The sequence below is a fragment of the Lissotriton helveticus genome, chromosome 10, assembly GCF_964261635.1.
Source record: "Lissotriton helveticus chromosome 10, aLisHel1.1, whole genome shotgun sequence".
Classification (NCBI taxonomy): Eukaryota; Metazoa; Chordata; class Amphibia; order Caudata; family Salamandridae; genus Lissotriton; species Lissotriton helveticus.
Window position 1 is genome coordinate 1,061,424,730 of NC_136071.1, and position 20,196 is coordinate 1,061,444,925.

The 20,196-nt window shown below is 47.6% G+C and overlaps 1 pseudogene; it reads left to right on the forward strand.

Moving 5' to 3' along the window:
* The first annotated feature begins 3,353 nt into the window (after nt 1–3,353).
* LOC144784171 (metallothionein pseudogene) overlaps nt 3,354–20,196 on the forward strand; it is a 51,931-nt pseudogene continuing 35,088 nt past the window's right edge.

Consider the following 20,196-nt stretch of genomic DNA (forward strand, 5'->3'; position numbering starts at 1 on the left):
ACAGAACTGGAGTTACAGGACAGAAACTACTCCCTCTCCCGCAGCTCCAGTTCAGTACCACAGACAGCTGGGACAACATTGCGCCTGGGCTCCACATGCCAGGTAAAATTGAACTGACTGTTGTGGTTTGGCCCTGGGACCCGCATCACCTTTACCCTGCAAGGGTACAACGCAACTCGACCTACAAGTGATCAATTGCCAATAGTGGTTTTTGCCTTTGACCGCAATGTTATCTTTTCTATATATTTCATTGCACGGATTTAATATTGCTTAAAAAATCTATAATTCCGATTAAATGTATGCGACTCCGTTAATTTTAGTGTCTATATTAGGATAAAAATACACTCTATTTTTATAAATTGGTGTCGGATTTCTCTCAAGTCGTCCATATTGTCACTCTGACATGCTTAACACATTTTCCTCTAGTAAAGCCTGAATGCTCTTTGCAACTCTACCAGGACTTAGCTAAGAATGTATTAGTGTGAAACTAAGGACCATCTTTGGGGTATTGTGATAATATTGCAAGGTAAGGCTACCCAGCCATATCACATAATATTCCACTTTTCTACATTGTTGTAGCAGCGGTGGGGATCCTGAACCTCTGTTTCACAGTACCATGTGGTCATAAGTGATTGTGCACAGGAAACCCACTTAATTGACTTTAGCTTCATAAAGATTTTTTTTATTTCAAATCGTTTTTATTGATTTTTCAAAAGGACTACTGAGGTCCCTTGATGCCTTTTCAAAAATAATTTTTAACAGATTGTTTCCGATTATTCTAATTGGATTGTTAGGACCTTGTGTAAACCCCCCTCATTCCATTGGTACATTTAAAAAGACTTAGGTGAGTTAGGAAGAGTCTTAAGTTTTTTTTCTAAATTTGAAGCAAGGTCTCAACTACTAAGTAAAAGTTAGGCACAATGGAGGCTGGTCAGAATCTCGACCAGGCAGGCATCCCATCCCTGAGGATCATGGATCTGAGGGTGTTGTGCAAATCAAGGGGCATAAATTATAAGGAGGCCCTGAAGAGGCTCCTCAGATCCTATGAGATAGAGAAATTGGAGAGGGAGGGCCATGCCTAATAGGAAGATGCTGAAGGGATGAAGACGATAAAGTACTGAAAATACCTGAGGCAACTACACAGAATAAACTTACAATCAACTTAATAGGGCCAAGCAAACATGAATATATATGGAAAACCTTATTATTATTTCCCTTCAATCTCAACAGTGATTACAATATATAAAAATGTTTCTGAGCTTTAATGACAAAGTTTATCCTACACATCGTTTAAAATCATCAAACAACACTAAAGTTATGCCTTCAAGCAACCATTCAATCAGACAGCATATAATGAAAATAGCGAGCAATGATAAATATTCATTGATAATCCAGAACTCAACTAGACATGATACCTGGATGTTTCAACAAAATCAATTTCGAAGCAATTCATGGTCAACAATTTCACTAGTGATGAGAGAGAGACTAAATGGTGGCTAATATTATTGATGATTTCTTCATAAAAGATACTCTAAGCGCATTTTGGGAAACAACACGTATTCCTCAGGAAAGCCACAACTTACTGTAGACAATACCTGCAAATATTTTGCATGTTATGCTTAGCCCAAATGCTCATGTCCAAATTTATTTCCTAAAGAGTAAACAAGGTTAGTTCACAGAAAAGTGGTCAGACCATTCACTGTGCTTCGATCATTAAAATAATCTAATAATAAGGTATCACACTCACAAAAGAGAAAGCAATGACATTTTATAGGAGTAACCTCAATAGGATGAAAGTCAAAGGACTTTTCGTACAAGGTGTCTAGCCTTCTGACCATTGCCAGATTCAGAAAGCATGCACTCAAATTGATATTTGGGCATTGAAGTGCACATTCAAGTGTTGTCCACACAGTAAAAGGTAAATGTGCCTAAGATGTTTAAAAATGGGTAAGTAACACTCTTACAACCGTAACTCTGGTTCACATGGCTAGGACTGAGAGATAGGATAACTGCATCTAAATCCTGGGCTATAATGAAATGACACTGTGTAAGTAAGAATTTACTCAAGATTGCAGATGTGATCGATTAATCTGATACCCCATATCAAATATATAAATAATAAATGTCATGTACCTCGTGTCAATGAACAAAAAGGAGGGTAGGTCAGAATCGTCAGTTACGGGCTACTCGATATAGCATATAAACATGTGTGGATGGAAAAAAGGGACATCTCACATTAGGCCCTTTAAATGATGAGGTAAATAAAGTTAGAATATTGGCTTGAATGATTCCCTCTAGTGTGGACTTCAACATAGGTCTAGATGTCCCCTTCATGAGTGTAACAAGAGTAAGAGCACACAACGCAAAATTTTAACGGGAGACATTACCCAAGTTTACATGTAGCCATTTTGTCTGGACATCATAAATGCTGGTATAATTGTTCTGATTGCACCATACATGTGTAGAAATTATACTAGGATCTCGAGGGCTTCAATGTTGCTTTCTGGACTGAAGAAGGAGACAATACCTTATTCGAATGAAAACTATCATTAAAATAACATATCTCTACACTTTTAGGCATAAGACAATAAAGCAGATAAATGTGCGTCAAAACGGAATCTTGCATATTGACATCATGGATTCATTGAAAAACGTTACTCCCGGTACAGTTATAGTGCCGATGCTCGTTACATGAAAAGAGCGAAGAGCTCCAAAAAGTACAATAATACAGAATAAATCTCTGATTGGCCCTAGGCACCCAACATCAATAACAGCATTTATCAAGATATCAGGATGATGCCCTGTCCCAAATTGATATTTATAGGGAAGAAGGTGAAGACCTCAACTCTCCACCCTTTTCCAGACCCCCTTCACCAGTGGGAAGTTACACGGGTCACTCTAGTCGACACCCCAGTATTAAAAACCCTTGAGGATCAGCTTGACCAACTCTCCCTGGAGGAGAAAAAGCTTGAACTTGAGGAGAGGAGACTATCCTTTAAACAGAGAAGCCCAAAGACGGTGGCAGCAACTATAGTACAGGGGAAATGGAGGAATCCCTTGACCCTAAAATCCCCAAAGGGATTGTCTCTAAGTTTAGTGATGGTGATGACACTGTCAATTGGTTTGCAGCATTTGAGAAGGCTTACAAAATGAGGAAGATAGCACACCAGCACTGGGACTCTCTACTTTTGGAGTTATTCTCAGTGAATGGTAGAGATAGGCTTTTGACCCTTAATGAAGAGGTAGCTGAGTCCTATCAGCATATGAAGTAGAGCTTGATAGAAGGATTTTGAATCATTACAGAAGGACACACGGTAAGGTTCAGAGATGCCCATAAAGGTCAAAACTAGAAAATGGTGGATTTTGTGGGCTCTTCAGACAAAGCACTAGAAGGCTGGATAAAAGGTAATGAGGCGGGCACATATGATGGGCTGTATACTTAGATTATGAAAAAGCGCATTTTATCCAATTGAACCTCAGACAAGTTACAGCAGCATCTGGTAGCTTCTGAGCTTTCTAACCCTAGATAGAAGGGCAAGAAGGCTCATGAGTGGCTAACAACAATAGTACCCTAAATGGCCCATAGGGTAACCTCAGAAAAGGGAGGTTATGCCCACAAAAATAACAAAAGGGGGTGGTAAGCACACCCAAGAGACTCTCTCGGGACCCCAGAACCCTAAAAAGGAGGGGACTAGAACCCACCCCAACTCTGGCAAGCAGAGTCAGGGGACCAGGGCTTAAAAACTCTTGGAGAACAGGAGCTGTTTTGACTGCCATTAGTCAGATTACTACAGAAGTGATCCAGCCTGTTCCAAAAGGGTGGTGAGCACTGGCTGTCCAGTATAGCCATAGGGGAGCACACCTCAACTAAGGAGGACATCTAAGCATTTAACTGGGAGAAAGGTCCAGATGGTAAGCTGGTGATCCCCGAGGGTTGCCATAGAAACTTCCAATCCATTTAGGTGAATGGGATCCCTACCACTGGCCTTAGAGACACAGGTGCCAGTCACACCATAGTGGTTGTCAGGTTGGTGTCCCCAGGTCAGTCTGTGCCACGGGAAACACGAAGAGTAAGCGTAGTTCCTGGGGAGGTCACTGTTAAACCCTGTAGCCACAGTGCTCCTAGAAAGTGAGGTTACCCTTAACTGGCATAGGGTGGCGGTCAGTCCTGACCTCCACCTAGATTGTATCCTAGGAAATGACCTCCCTGAGATTGGTCTGATCCCAGAAGGGGTGGTCAGTGAGGGCACCACCCAACCCAAAGATTCTGGGGATTCACTCCCTACAGTTAGGAGACTAGGGTCCCAAAAGAAAGGGAAAAAGAAAAGGAAGGAGGAGCCACTCTTAAATAGAGATTCAGTGAGCCAATGCTTCTACCTCAGTAAAGGGGAAACCCAAGAATGGCACTGGTAAGGCCTCATCTGGCCCCAAAGAAGTCTTTTAAAGTCAAGCAACTGTTCAGAATCAGGGTATCACCCCTGAACTGACAGAAGGCAGAGTGTAAGAAGTATAAAGCCCCCACTCTAAATGGCAAGAGATGCTCCAGGAACCCACAGTTGCCCCTAGAGCAGCTCACCCACATCAGTAGAGGGCTTGGGGTGTGATTTTGGATAATGACAGCTGTCAGTAGCCTCTGCTCGGCGCCGGCCTTCATGGCAGCACTGTATTTGGCATGAGAGGCAGACCCCATGACCAAAGGCAAATTAGGTCCCCTGACTGTGCTAGTCATGGCTCAAGTGTTGGGTAACCTCTGTGAGTAAGCTAGGTGTTGCCCTAGCAAAGATAGGGTTAGAAAAGGTGAGCACCTCACTACCCAAAGTCAAGGGGAGGAAGAAAAAGATACAACTGTAGTTAAAGTTCAATTTAAAATGCCTCTTGTTACTACTGAGATGGATCAACTGCCCAGACGGAGTGACTTTGACAGGAGGATGTGAACCAGCATAGGGCCTGCAATAGTAAAGCCAGTTTTCTTTATGTTCTTCATTGCTGACTAGCCAGGAAGTCTCTCCCAGAGTTGGGCTGAGTCTCTTCGGAATGTTGGCTCGGGGGGAGGGGGTGTTATGTAAGAAAACTGGGCTCTTTGTAGATGCCCCTCCACGTTTTGCCCCATTTCAACTACTAGATACTGATTTTTGACTCTGACAGTGCACTGGAGCTTGCTAACCAGACCCCAGTGCCTATGCTCTTTCCCCAAAACTATTATGTGTGAATTGGCAACCCTAACTGGCAAGGACGTTACCCCCTTATAAGTCCCTAGTATCTGGAACCAGTGGTACCCAGGGCATAGTTGGTAAAGTAGTCCCCACGGCTACAGCGTGATTTTGTGCCACCCTGAGTGACCCAAGCAAAATATTAATACCAGACCTGCCACTGCAGACAGCAGGATAAGTGCAAACTGCTCAAACACAACTGTGCCCTCACCATGTGTTCCTTAGTCAAATGCACTACCTTTACTTTGTGTCAGCCACCCCTAAGGTAGGCCTCCTCAGCCCAGGAGGCAGGGTGCAGTAGATTAAAGATGAGGACATATAAGTGCAAGCCTCTATGTCCCTATAGTGGTGGCATAGATAATATAAATAAATATAATAAATTAATGTTTCACATTGAAAGCTACTATAAGTGTTAGCAGTCCGTAGAATAACATGAGCTGCCAAACAGGCACTCTTGAGATTGACAGCTCCATTATGGTACTACTAAAATATATCCTGTTTGGTATCAAACAACATACCTTCTCATCCCTGAAACAATTCTTGTGCACTCTGTGAAGTGGCCTGCACTCAGGTGGCACCGTAGATGTTGCCCTCCTGGTTGCCCCAGATTCTCTGGTCTCTGGCTGACCCTCACACGCTTTCCTGTGCAGCCCGCCCTTTCCTGTGCATGCTGTTGCCAAGACAGGTTTCTGAGCACCTGTCGGGCAGTGTGATCACTCCCAGCAGTCAGGAACAAACGTTTGGGCTAGAAATAGGTCACACCTCCCTCCTCCTATGCAAGCTAGTGAAGAGGTACATCAAGGTGGTGAGCTTCAGAGGCTGCAACTCTTCTGATATGCATCAGGGCTGACTCCCAGTGGAGGAAATGCCCCTCCCCTAACCCCAGAGACATTATCACCCGAGCAGGTGGGAAATCAGCTATGCAGGGAGGTATACACCCCCCAAAAGGCTAGACATAGCTCCAAGGTGAGCAGTCAGGTCTGTACACCACAATTTGATTTCTGTCATCTTTAGGAGTGGCAGAATAGAGGGTTCAGGGTAGCAAAAGGTCACCTCAGGGGCGGATTAGCAGCAAGGGCTAGCTGCCCATTGGCTGCTAACTCCCACACCCATAACTTCCCTAAATCTAGGATTTAATGGACAACCCCTGACACCAGAACCTCAGATCTTAAAAACTTGCATCAAGGAAGGCCGAAGAGGAGAACCGTGTCACCAACAGCAGTACTTTGCCCACAGCACCACAGCAAAAACTGAATACTTTGTACTTGCGGCAACTGACTTGTAACTGAGTGAACAACCCTCATCCTTGGCTAAAACATGGCACTCCCAAAGTGAGGGACCCCTGTGGAAACCAGAAGCACCCTCAGTCTCCCCTGGACTAGTGACACTACTTCCCTGCAAACTGCAGGTAAAAACACTCAACGGATCCAAAGAATCTCTGGCCTTCGGGCCCTCTCTAGGATCGCCCAAATCCAGTTGTAGTCTTGCTTCCTCCGAAGTCTCAGTCCCACTCTCCCAAACCCTGTGAGGTTCCAGAAGCTTTTTGCTGTGCTTGCGACTGCAAAGGCTTGTTGGTCACCAGTCCAGCAACTGACCCCTTTACTCGAAGCTGTGTCAAGAGGGAACATCAAACAACCTGTGACCGACGTCAGCAACCTCTCTGTTGTTATCCTTTTGCATCTTTCTCCCCCTCAGCATGGAAAAAGCAGCTCTCCTGAGGTTCCTGTTCAGTACCACAGACAGTCAGGACAACACTACACCTGGGCTCCACTGGCCAGGTAAAATTGAACTGACTGTCATGGCTTGGGATCCGCACAACCTTTACCCTACAGGGTACAAAGCAACTCGACTTGCAAGTGACCGATTGTCAATAGTGGTTTTTGCCATTGACCGCAACCTTATCTTCTCCATCAATTTTAGTGGACATATTTAATTTTGCTTCAAAAATCCATGGTTATATGTAATCTATTCTGTCGGAATTAGTATCTAAATTAGGATAAAAATACACTCTATTTTTTTAATTGGTGTGGGATTTCTCTTGAGTCATATTAATTACTTTTTGTCCATGTTGGCGCTCTTAATGCTCAACCTGACTGCTCTTTGCAACTCTACCAGGACGTAGCTACGGATTTATTAGTGTAAATCCAGGGACTATCTTTGGGGTATTGTGATAAAATTGCATTGTAAGCCTATCCAGGCATTTCACATAATATTCCACTTTCCTACAAAGGACATAACACTTTGAGTGATGGTTATCGCAGCAAGAAGAATACATTGGGTCTATTAATTGGATCCTTTAAGTGGCTCACAGTGGTGAAAGATCCTTCCTCTTGTTGTCCTAAGGTCATCTATGCCCATAGCCTGGTGCACCTGCCATGGTACAACTTTTCAACAGATTTGATCGAGGATCTGCTGAAGTCTAACGGTTTCCTCACAATCATGGTTACTGTAGATATATTCTAAAAAATTGCCAGTTTTTCTGCATTCAAGATGATACCAATAGCACAAGGCATGGTGCACAGGTTCATTAAAGTCTTCTGCATACATGGACTACCATCTGTGATTATTTCTGATAGGGGCCTTCAATATATTTCCAAGTTTTTGGGAAACCATTTGTCTTGCGTTATCATAGCACTGTCTTCAGGATTTCACCTCAAGATGAATAGACTTACAGACCACCCGAACCAAACCCTGCAGCCGTTTTTACACTGTTTTTGTAATGCTACATATACTAACTAGACCTCTTTATTGCCCCATGCTGAATTTGTCTACACCAACAGCACACATAGTGCTACAGGAGCCCCACCTTTTTTTTGTTTAGAGGATATTCATCCTAAAAATAGCCCTAAAATAATTTCCACTGATTATTTAGTGCCATCAGCCTAAAAATTCAAAGAACACTTAGGAACAACTTTATCATTGTTTAGTGTCACCCTTCCACCACGCAAGGTGACGTAAAATCTAAAATCAGATTTACCAAGCGACGCAAAGCCAACCTGAGTGGCCATGTGGCTTGCTAAATCTGGTGTATTGCAAGTTAGCGAAAGTTGCAGACTTCCATTCTGCAGCACACTTAGAAATAGGGAACTGTTTTTGTGCAGGAATGTGTACCTTTCTGCACAAAAACTATCTTGCCTGCAACGCAAGCACCATTGCACCATGTCACAAGGGTGCCTGCATTGGCACTAGGCTGTACTAAGTGCGCCAACTCAAGGAGAAGACAGAAATGTGCCATACAATGGTAAATAGCAAAAGGAACAATTGATGGAATGGATTTTGCACAATGTCAAACGTTCACCCCAGTACAGAGATCTGGGCCTAAATCTATCGTTTTTTTGCTCCCATGCCATTCCAGTTCAGATCCAGCCATATGCAAATCAGTCTTGACCCTGTTCCCCATGGGAACAGTCCAGCCCGAACTGCCAGGCCACGTCCTCCCAGGACTAGAAACAAGCATCCTGGGTCCCGTTTCGGGACATCAACCCTCATCAGCCAGGCTAGCTCGACTCCAGTGGCAGGGAGCTAATTCCTGCCCTTTCACGCAGTGTAGCACAGTGCAACACAGCAAGTTGTCTTGTTGCGTTGCATGGAAAATGATAAATATAGGATAAGGTTAGGGAAAGTTTGTCAGCTGTCAAAGAAAGGTTGAAGAAACAGTCAGGCAAACATTTTTGCACTGCTCCTGATTATTCTGCGGGATATGAAGATTAGCTAGGGATGCACTTGCAGTTTGCCTCACCCCCTGCCTCTCCCACCGGTGCAAATGTCAGTACCAAGATCCTTGACACACTGCTTTTACTAATCTGCTGTGCTTGTTGCATTTTAACCTGATTTGCTCTGCTGAAAATAATCAGACATCAACACCTAGTGGTAAACTATCATCAAAAGGTGCCAGTATTAAGTGTCAGTGTCAAACACAAGCACAATTTAAGCAATGTAAATATTCTCAGCTGTACCTCTGGATACACTCCTTTGAAGGTTTGTATTTTCTTACATATTGCCTGTAATAAAGACTGTATATCTCAATGTAAACTCAGAGTCTAATCTTATAAGACAAAATGTTTGCTTCTGTTCCCCTTCGAAGATAAACCATCAGCACAAAACTGGTTCACGTCCCTTGCACCACGAGGTCTTCATCTTTGATAACTTGCTTCATCTTAAAGATCATATTATGAACATGGAAAAGGGTTCCAATATCATTGGAGTGTGATCAGCAAAATTAAACTATTCATCCTAAAAGAGGACAAAAAAAACACGAGCTACTCAGGCATTACTTATCAAGAGAATTGATTATGGCAATACATTCCATATCTGCCTTCATAACAAAGCTGCAGTGCGTTTGATAGCAACAACAGGCTAAAGTGATCTTATCACACAAGATTTAAGGTCCTCTAATGGTTTCAACTTAAATTAAGAAGGCAGTTTAGCTTAAGTTTGCTGGACGAGTTATTTACCTTCGGGGACACCTTATCTGGTAGAGACATGATCTATTCGCAGATTTGTTACCTTTGAACTTCCAGGCATCAGGCTGGAAGCGGAAGATTTTTCTTGGCAGTACCCCAGCACACCAGTAGGTGGCGGCAGTCGACTCAGCATGACATCGTCGGCGTCGTGTTCATCATCATGATGTTCGTGTCATTAATACAACCGCCACGCCGGCGCGCTGATGTCAGTACTGTACCACATTTTCCACTACAGAAGCGTGAAGCCATGAAGTGACTGAACATGGTGTGTTAAAAACCCTGACACTTAAAAACGATTCTGCAGTGCAGGGGAGGATGGGTGGGTCGGTAAGGAATCTGCAGCTAGATCATGTCTCTACCAGATAAGGCGTTACTGAAGGTAAGTAACTTGTCCATCTGATAGAGACATCTAGCCATAGTTTCCTTACCTTTGAACAGGAACCCAAGCAATACCATACCTGGAGGAAGGACTGCGGAAAGGTTTAGACAAGAGAATCCTTCAAAACAAAGCGACCGAACAGGCCTTCTCTGCAAAGCTGGAAATCCAGGCAGTAGTCTCTGGTGAACGTGTGCAGTGATGCCCACGTGGCTGCTTGGCAGATATCAGAAACGGGAACACCATGATGAAGAGCCGTGGTGGCCGCCTATGCCCTGGTGGAATGGGCTCTAAGCCCTCCAGGGGGATCTTTCTTTGCTAAAGCTTAAGGTCATTATACATAGGATAACCCGGCAGGATATAGTCCTCTTTTGGACAGCCCCCCCTTCTTTGCACCCAGGTGCCCTATAAAGAGTTGGTAATGCACCCCTAACTCTCTCTTTGGGCCCAGGTGATGGAGGCCCTCCTCTTTCTTGGAAGGGTGTTGATGCATAGAAGGTGGGTAGAGTACCGACTGCCCCATATGAAAAGGTGTTATCAAGTTAGGCAGAAAAGATGCCCTAGTGTGAAGCACCATTTTGTCCGGAGAGACCATCAGTTAAAGAGGCTGTGAAGACAGTACCCGTGGTTCACTTACCCTCCTGGCAGAGGTTATTGCCATCAAAAAAGCTGTTTTGATGGTGACCAACCGCAGAGGGCAGTTGTGCAGCAGCTCAAATGGTACATATATCAGAAACGTGAGAATCAAATTAAAAGTCCCATTGTGGCCTAATAAAAGGTGAAGGTGGAAACCAGTGGGTTAACCCCTTCAAGAATCTCTGCATCAGAGGTGATTTCATAAGAGAAAGCTGATCAGGCAGTCAAAGAAAAGACGAAAGGGAAGAAAGATAGCTCTTCAATGTGCCCAGAGCAGCGCCCTCCTGGGCCAAGAAAAGTATAAACAGAAGCACTTAAGAGAAAAGAGCAGACAGAGGGTCAATAGACCAGTCTGTACAATATTTTCAAAACTTGGTCCATCTGAAAGCGTATACCGATTTTGTGGAGGGAAGCCTGGCTGCAAAAATAAAATAAGCTGTCGCCTATCGCCGCTCAATCTCCACACAAGGAACCCTCCCCTGCTGCTGCGACAGAAAATCCTCCCTAAGGGGCAGCCTAATCAGAGGATCGATGCTCATGTCTAGAAGCTTGGGATTCCAAACTCTCCATGCCCATTCCGCAGCGACAAGAATGACTTGTGCCCGGTCGCTCCTGATCTTCTTGAGCATTCTGGGCAGGAGTGGTATGGGCGGAGCTCCACTTGTGGCAAAAAGCGTTGCTGAGCGAGAGCCGCCTTGGATACTTCAATGCGCAAAACTGCTGATAATGCACGTTCTCTTCAGAGGCGAACAGATCTAACCAAGGCTCTCCCCAGCACTGTAAGAGGGCTTGTGCCACCTCCGGATGGAGACGCCATTTGTGATCCCCAAGGCACCTTTAGCTGGGCTTGTCTGCCCTGGTGTTCAGAGAACCGGCCAGGTGTTGAACCACCAGGGAAATGCCCTGTTGTTCCAGTCAAGTCCAGAGACAAAGGGCCTCTTGACAAAGAGTCCACGAATCCACTCCGCCCGGTTTGTTGCAGTACCACATGTTGGTGGTGTTGTCCATGAACACCTGTGAGAGCCTTCCCTTTATTGATGGCAAAAAGGCTTTCAGTGCCAGTCGGACCGCCTGAAGCCCCAACAGATTGATATGGAGCTTGGCCTCCACCGGAGACCAGTCCACTGATCTCCACCTCTCCCAGATGGCCACCCCATCGCAGAAGGGACGCATCCGTCACTACTGTGAGATCTGGGTGGGGAAGTTAGAGAGGTCTGCCCCGGTACCAGTCGCGGTCTGTTAGCCACCACTGCAGGTCTCTCACAGTGCCCTCTAAAATCTGAACCAGGTCGGTAAGCTTTCTTAGATGCTGTGCCCATTGGAAAGTCAGGTCCCACTGCAGAGCTCGCAAATGCCAATGTGCATGGGTCACTAGCAGGATGCAGGAGGCCATGAGGCCCAACAGCCTCAGTCATTCTCAACCAAATCGAGGATAGTGGTCAAAACATCAGTATCATTGCCTGAATATCCTGGACTTGCCGTTCGGGAGGATAGGCCCAAAACTGCACTGTGCCCAGCACTGCTCCAATGAAAGGGAGCATTTGAGAGGGTGTCAGGTGTGACTTCGGCACGTTGATAGTGAACCCTAATGAATGCAGGAGGTTTGCTGTAGTCTGGGGAAGGTAGACAACTGTTTGATGCGAGCCTGCCTTCAACAACCAGTTGTCGAGTTAGGGGAAGATTGGAACCCCTGAACTCTGCAGATGTGCTGTGACCACCGCCGTGCTGGTGAGGCCGAAGGGGAGCACTGCAAATTGAAAGTGCGTGTGGCCGACCGTAAACCGCAGGTAGTTACGATGGGCAGGCAGGTCTGGGATATGAAAATACGCATCCTGCAAGTCCAACGCTTCCATCCAGTCTCCTAGGACCAAACCAGACAGGACCTGAGCTAGGGTGAGCATCTTGAACTTCTCCTTTTTGAGGAAGTAGTTGAAGGCTCTGAGATTTAGGCTAGGATGAAGGCTCCGTCCTTCTTTGGGACCAAAAAGTAGTGGGAATAACAACCACAGCCCACTTCCGGCCCGGGAACCCCCTCTATAGCTCCCTGGGCCAAGAGAGTCTTGACTGTCTTGCCGAGTAGGGCAAGGTGATCCTCCTTCATCCGATCGTATACTGGAGGCATCGATGGAGGGGTAGTCTTGAAGGGAAGGGAGTACCCCCTCTGGACTAATTGCAACACCTACCTGATAGACATTGTTAGATCTGGGGGTCTCTAGTTGGCAATGGTTATCACCTTTGTCCAATAGGGACCCTTACTTCTACGTCAGGACAAGGGGATTACTCTCCTTAATAACCCCTGCTCACCCCCTTGGTAGCTTGGCACGAGCAAGCAGGCTTATCTCAGAGGCAGTGTGTTAAGCATTTGTGAATATACACAGTAATACAGTGATAACACTACAGATGGACACAACACAGGTTTTATAAAAATAAGTATTCTTTATATAGACTTAAACACAAGACCACAAACAACAAAAATCCACAATACTGTACTAAAGGTTACTTAAAAGATAATAAAAGTCTCTTAATTCAAGTTGATGGTAAATGCGACAAAGTTCTTGGATGCGACACGCAAAGTGAACAAAACGGCTCGCACAAGGGGAGATGCGTCGGTTCCGTGACCGTAGGGAACGGTTGCGTCCTTCCTCAATGCTTTTGCAGAGTAGGGGACTCGTCGTGAGCCTTACCGGTGCGGAGGTGATGCGTAGATTCTCGACCTGTTGCGGTGCGCAAGATGGCGCCTTGATGCGATGCGATGCCGATGCGATGATTCAGTTGCGATGCGAGAAGATGGCGCCCTTGATGCGGCGGTGCGATGACGATGCGATGACGCCCTGGCAGCCTTGCGACGACTCTGTACTTTGGAGCCGCGACAAGCCCTGCGATGCGCTTCTCCGGCAATACGATGACAGCTCTCTGGATGCATCGTGCTTCTCCGGCGATGCGACAGCAGACAGCTTCGATGAACACACGCTTCCAGGGAGATGCAACAAACTCTCGCTTCTCCGGCGTTGCGATGATTTCAGCTGCGGCGGCGACACGCTTCTTCTCGATGCGTCGCGCTTCCAGCTCCCAGCGGCACGCAGGTGACTGGAGTCAGAATTCCCAGCAAGGAAATTCAGGAGGGAGCTGGAGATGAAGTCTTTTGGCCCTGAGACTACAGCAGGAGGCAAGCACAGTTCACGCCCTTGGAGAATATTCTGTAGATGAAAGTCCTTACAAAGTTCCTTCTCCTTTCCCTTGGCAATGAAGCAACCACTGCAGGCCAACCCAGCAAACAGCACACTGGCAGAGGGGCAGTCCAAACTCCTGCAGCTTCCTTGGTTCTTCTCCTTGGCAGAAAGGTTTCTTGTTCCAGAAGTGATCTAAAGTCTGTGGGACTGGGTCCCAATATTTATACCAAAGAATCCTTTGTTCTCTGAAGGCAGAGGGGCCTCTGCCTAGTTTAAACCAGTTCCTGAGCACTGTGTTTACATGACTCTTCTATTCCTTTCACTGTGCAGGGCAGAAACATCAGACGCCCCACAGGAGGTGGAGCCAGCACAGGGGAGGGAAGATGCAGCTCTGGAGTACTCTGTTGACAGGATTCCCCTTCTCCTTACACTGTGCAGGGCAGAGACATCAGACAAGCCACAGGGGGTGGAGCCAGCATTGTGGAGGGAAGGCCCAGCCCTATTCAGGTCCCAGGTGCACTCTCCACCTCCCATCAGGAGGTAAATCTCCCTGTTCACCACTGGGCTGTCCCAGACTGTCTCCCGGAATTTCCCCAGCCCTGTCACACACAAACCCAGACAAGGAATACACAAGTCAGCAGAGGCGGGCTCAAATGGTTAGGCAAGCAAATACCTACTTTCTAAAAGTGGTCTTTGCAAACACAGAATATTAAAATTAACTTTACTAAAAGAGGTATTTTATTATTCTGAGCTCAGGCATACTAAACTCGAATTTCTACCATATTCCCTGAGTCAGTTAGGATTGTAGGGATGTAACAATCTTCCCTGCCCATTCTAATCTATGAGAACAGGTAGCCTTCAATAGTGAAAAACAAAAATGGCTGTAAATCACTACTAGAACACGCTACACACATCAGAGCATGTCCTACCTTATACTTAACATGTACCCTGCCCTTGGGCCTACCATAGGGGTGTCTAATATGAAGTAAAGGGAAGGTTTAGGGACTGGCAAGTGGGTGCACTTGGCCAAGTCGACATGGTAGTCACAGACTACACACAGGCCTTGCAATGGCAGGCCTGAGACACATTTTACAAGCTGCTTCTGTGGGTGGCACAACCAGTGCTGCAAGCCCAGCAGCAGCATTTGCTCTACAAGCCCTGGGCACACATGGTGCACTGTACTAGGGGCTGACAGTAGATCAAATAAGCCAATCATGGAATCCAATCAGTATATTAATTTAACATAGGGAGCACTTGCACTGTGGCACTGATTAGCAGTGGCACAGGGCCCAAAACATACAACCAGCAAAAATAGGTCAAAACAGAGGAGGCAATCCGTCAAAAATGGAAGGGAGACTCACGCCAATGATGTCAGGTCTAACAGACATGATATCCTGCCAGTGGTGGAGATGATGGCGTACTCTGCCACCAACTGGCTGTAGATGATCCTGGAGGATCGGACTAGGAAGGTTTTGCGGTGGTGGAGGAGGTTGGGCCTGGCTTGACCTCTGGCCTCCCAACCCGTGGGGTCGGGGTAAACCGTGTCCAAGTCCAGGCAGAGGCTGCTGAGCTTGCGGGCCCTCTGGCTGGAAAAGGGTTAGCGCGGTTGATAGCCCCTTCTGTAGCCACGAAAAGAGCGAAAAGCAGGTGCTGGCTGGGAGGCTATGGTGAGGTCCGAGGACTTGGCCATGGCCCGAGAGTCCTTGCAGGGTTCAAGAGCGGCATCTACCTTGTCTCCGAGGAGACGGGAGCCATCGAAGGGCATGTCCAGGAGGTTAGCTTGGACATCCCCTGAGATGCCAGGTGTTCTCAGCCAGGCATGGCGACGGACGGCCACCGTCGTGGAAATCGCTCTGCCCAGCGAGTCTGTTGTGTCCAAGCCACATCTTATGGCAAACTTTGCTGCTTCTCTCCTGTTGGAAATAGCTTGGGAGAGTAGAACTCGGTCCTCCCCCGAGGCCCTGGGCAGCACTTGCTCAACCGTGTCCATCTAGAATGGGAATTACAGCCCAAAAGGCATGCAGTGTTCACTGACTGCATTTCAAGACTAGCGGAAGAAAACATTTTCTTCCCAAAACTCTCCAGTCTCTTGGATTCCCTGTCCAGAGGTGTGGAAGGGAATGCGCCATGGGAAGTGGAAGGTTGGACCATCAAGCTTTGTGTGGTGGGGTGGTGTGGGTGGTGACTAAAACAAAGTGGGTCGCCCGGTGCAGCCAATGGCGGCGGGCAATCATCCTATTCACAGAAGCCCCTGTACTGGGTTTGAACCAAGTACCCCGAAAACGTCCGTCGAGGTCTCATTAAAAGGCAGCAAGGATTCCAAACTGGAGACCCCAAGTAGTTAGTCTTGATCAGGGTAGGTGGAGACAGCATGCCAGAGTCTGGGGAGGTGTCCAAACCACTGGCATCACCCAGTTCCTCACACCTGTCCATCTCTTATGACTGCTGGATTTCTAAGGGATCCTGCTCCCCTCCCCCCAAGGACCTTGGCACTAGACGCTGTGCCGGGGAAGGTCGCTATGGAGGTGCAACTGGTGCCGTTCGGACCCGGGAACGGGTCCAGTCAGAGGCTGTGGCACCAGAGCCGCAGGCGCAGAACCCACGGGGACTACTCCACTATCTGAGTCTGCATGGCCCGAAGGCACGCCGGCAGAGTCAGACTGCCCAATTATAGCACACATGGCGTCGTAAAACTCTTTTAGCTGGGCGGGGGTCTCTCTCAGACCCGGAAAGTGAGGGAAATGTGGAGCCAACCCAGGCATCTGCTTCACGGAGAGGGAACTCGAACGCCGAAGTACCTCCACTGCATCGTGAGACGGGCAGGGTGAAGTCAAAGCATGCTTTAACTTCTTGTGCTTTTGTGGTGCCTCTTACCTGACTGCAACAATTTTCATGAAGAGGACTTCGATTCCCCAGAACGGTGCGCGGACCTTCCTCTCGACAGAGACCTGGACTGGTATCGAGACCAGCGAGGCAACCTCCACGGTGCCGGATGCCAGGCCGCAACCTGCTTTAGGGATGGCTCCTTCAAAGCTTTTGGTGCGATGGTCCGGCAGTTGGAGCATGACTTCGAGTTGTGGTGGAGCTCCAGGCACCGAAGACACACTAAGTGAGGGTCCGTGACCGACATGGCGCGGTGACAGGTGCCACGCGGCTTGGACCCCGAGGTCTTCTTGGATGGCATCCTACACACCAAAAGGAGTCGACAAAAAGTCGAAAAAAGTCTGTCAAAAATTGACAGGGGGTTGCTCTCTTCAACGGACCGGTGCTGGCTGGAGCGGAAATAAAAGAACTGATGTCAGCGTGCCGGAGTGGCGGTTATAATGACAATGCCAACGTCACAATGCCGACAAACACGACACCGGCGACGTCACTCAAGAGTCAACCAACACCTCCTACCGGCACACAGGGGTTCTGCTAAGAAAAATCTTCCAGATTCAGCCTAATGCCTGGAAGTTCAAAGGTAAGGAATCTGCAGAAAGATGCCTCTATCAGATAGTATAATATATACCATAAACAATTTAAACAAGCCAAGAGTCTTCGCACAGAAGATGAAGCTCTCTAAAGGCTTCCTAACTTCCAAAAGTAAGAGAGAACTGCACCTGAAATCCCCTAAAACATTGATATCAAAGTAGCGTTAAGAAAGCCTTCTCCAGAGCAACCCTGACAATCAATCTATAACTCATTGCCAGGCTGTATCAGGAAAGCTACCGTTATGAATGTATTTATGACTGCACTCAAATCCTTTCCTTTAGAGAGTTATGTGTTCTAAAAACAATTGTGCAATCGCCTCTCATATGAGGACCTTCCCACTGTTGTCCTGCGACGGCTACTTGAGCTGTCTGAGACAGGCACCTTTGGCTCCCTACTATTTATGAATAGCTGAAATGTAGGTGTTGTAGAAACTCAGTTATAGCCTTAGAAACTTTAAGAGGCCTTTATCTTGGGTCCCAGTCCTGTCATGTTAGTAGGCAAAAACCTTTAAAGAGCTTTTGTTCTTTATCATTGCTGTACTGGGGATACAGAATTCAAAAGAGGAGTCAAGCCGTCAAAACGTACTCCTCCAGGAAGTGGTGTGGGGTGATTTCTGTATATTAGGAATGGCCTACAGTTCTTTACTTCAGAAAACAAAATGACTCTTACTTACTGATTAGTAACAGTTGTACACTCTAAACACAGATAGACATGCAAACCAGAAACGTCTAGCACCTTCTGGGACAGAGAACCACAAACATTATAGGCACTAAAATACTGAACCTTAAGCCCTCTGGATAATATTAGCTTATGGGGGACAGCTCGACTACCCTCCAGTTCTCCATGAAGTCCCCCACTGAGTTTGCTTGTGGTGCATGGAGCCGGGCCATGACTCCAAGGTCTGTCGATTGATGAATCCCAAGGCGGCCGGGAGCTTTCCCTGAAGCTCTTGGCCTCCAGACACCGGATTACTCTGCACTGCATCCTTGTTCTCTCTCGGGGGATCCGGAAAGAGACACGGAGGCCCTGCAGCGATGGCTGACTGAGAGGTTAGATGACCTTGCCCCTAAGGCAACCCCCCGGTCCTCGGCGAAACGGCAATCTGCGCCTTGGTTTACAGAAGCGCTACATGTGGCTCGCAGCCAATGTAAGGTCGCTGAACGGGCCTGGCGCCATCATTATGATGGGGAGGCCAAACTCGTCTATAGGGCGGCGGTGAAGGCCTATCACCGTGATGTTCTTGGTGCCAAGCGGGAATACCTTGCCAGGAGGATCGAGGCGTCGGCAAACTCTTGTAAGGAGATCTTCACGATTGTGAAGGAGTTCACGTCTCCGACTTCTTACTCACCCCCGCCTGTATCACCTGATGTGTGGGCGCGTGATCTTGCCACCTTTTTTACCGACAAGATTAAGGCTATTCAGGCCTCCTTCTCGGAAAGCACGGAGGAGGGTTGCTGTGATCTTGGGGTGGGACTTGGAACATCGGCCATGCATATGGCTATCCTGGAGGACTTTCCACCTGTCTCCAGTGACATGTCCCGGACTTTGTTAGCCAGTCTTAAATCTGGCTCCCCACTTGACCCCTGCCCCGCCAAATTTTTGGCCGGGATGGCGGCAGTGGTGAATCCCCTGGTCAACCCGATCCTCAATGCCTCCTTGAGTACGGGGAGTGTCCCACGCGCCTGGGAAAGGGCGATGGTGATCCCCCTCCTGAAAAAGCCTGGTCTTGATGCCGAGGCTTTGGCCAATTATAGGCCAATTTCACTTCTCCCGGCTCTGGCCAAGATCACCGAGAAACATGTTCATGGCGTCTTGTCGAACTTCCTTGAGGTTAACAATCTGCTCCATCCATCCCAATCCGGTTTCCGTCCGAATTTCAGTACGGAAACAGCGTTGGTGGAGGTCTCTGAGATCATCAGGGAGACCTTGGATGGGGGTGGCAAGGCCATGCTAGTCATGTTGGACCTGTCGGCGGCTTTCGACACCGTTCCCCATAAGGCGCTGCTCGCCAGGCTTTATGACATCGGCCTAAGGGGGACGGTGCTCAGATGGTTTACATCTTTCCTGGAGGGCCGCCGCCAGACGGTCTGGGTTTCCCAGAGCTCCGCCGAGATGCCGCCATTGGGTGTTGGGGTTCCACAGGGCTCGGTGTTGAGCCCGACATTATTTAACATCTTTATGTCCCCTCTGGCGGCTGCGGTTGAGGCTTACGGAGCCCAGATCGTGTCCTACGCCGATGACACACAACTCCTCTTCACATGTGAAAAAGATCAGACATTTGATGGGGAGAGAATCCGGGACTGCCTGGGCAGGGTCTTTAGCTGGTTCCAGCAAAACTGTCTGAAGGCCAACTCCAGCAAGTCGGAGGTTCTTTTCTTCGGCTGTGCCTTCGATCCCGAGTGGCGACAGTGGTGGCCGGCCGCCATGTGTCCTCCGGCTCAATCGTCCTTGGTTGCCAAGAACTTGGGTGTTAAGCTTGATAACAAACTTTCTCTGAAAGCGCACATCCTTGGCCTGTCCGGCACCTGTTTCGGCATCCTCAGAATGCTCCGCAAGTTTCTACCCTTATTGTCTGCGGAGCACAGACGGATCACGGTGCAGGCGCTTATCGGATCCAGGCTAGACTACGCTAACGCCCTTTTCCTAGGCCTCCCGGATTATTTGGTTCAGCGCCTGCAGGTGGCACAGAACTCGGCAGCCCGGGCAATCTTTGGTCTGCATAGACGAGCACGGGCTTCGGAGTTGCTGCAGACGCTCCATTGGCTTCCAATCCGGAAGCGGATTGTTTTTAAATCTCTGACGCTGGTGCACAAGGCTCTGTTTGGCTCAGGCGCAGGATACCTGAAGAAAAGACTAGCCTTCTATCG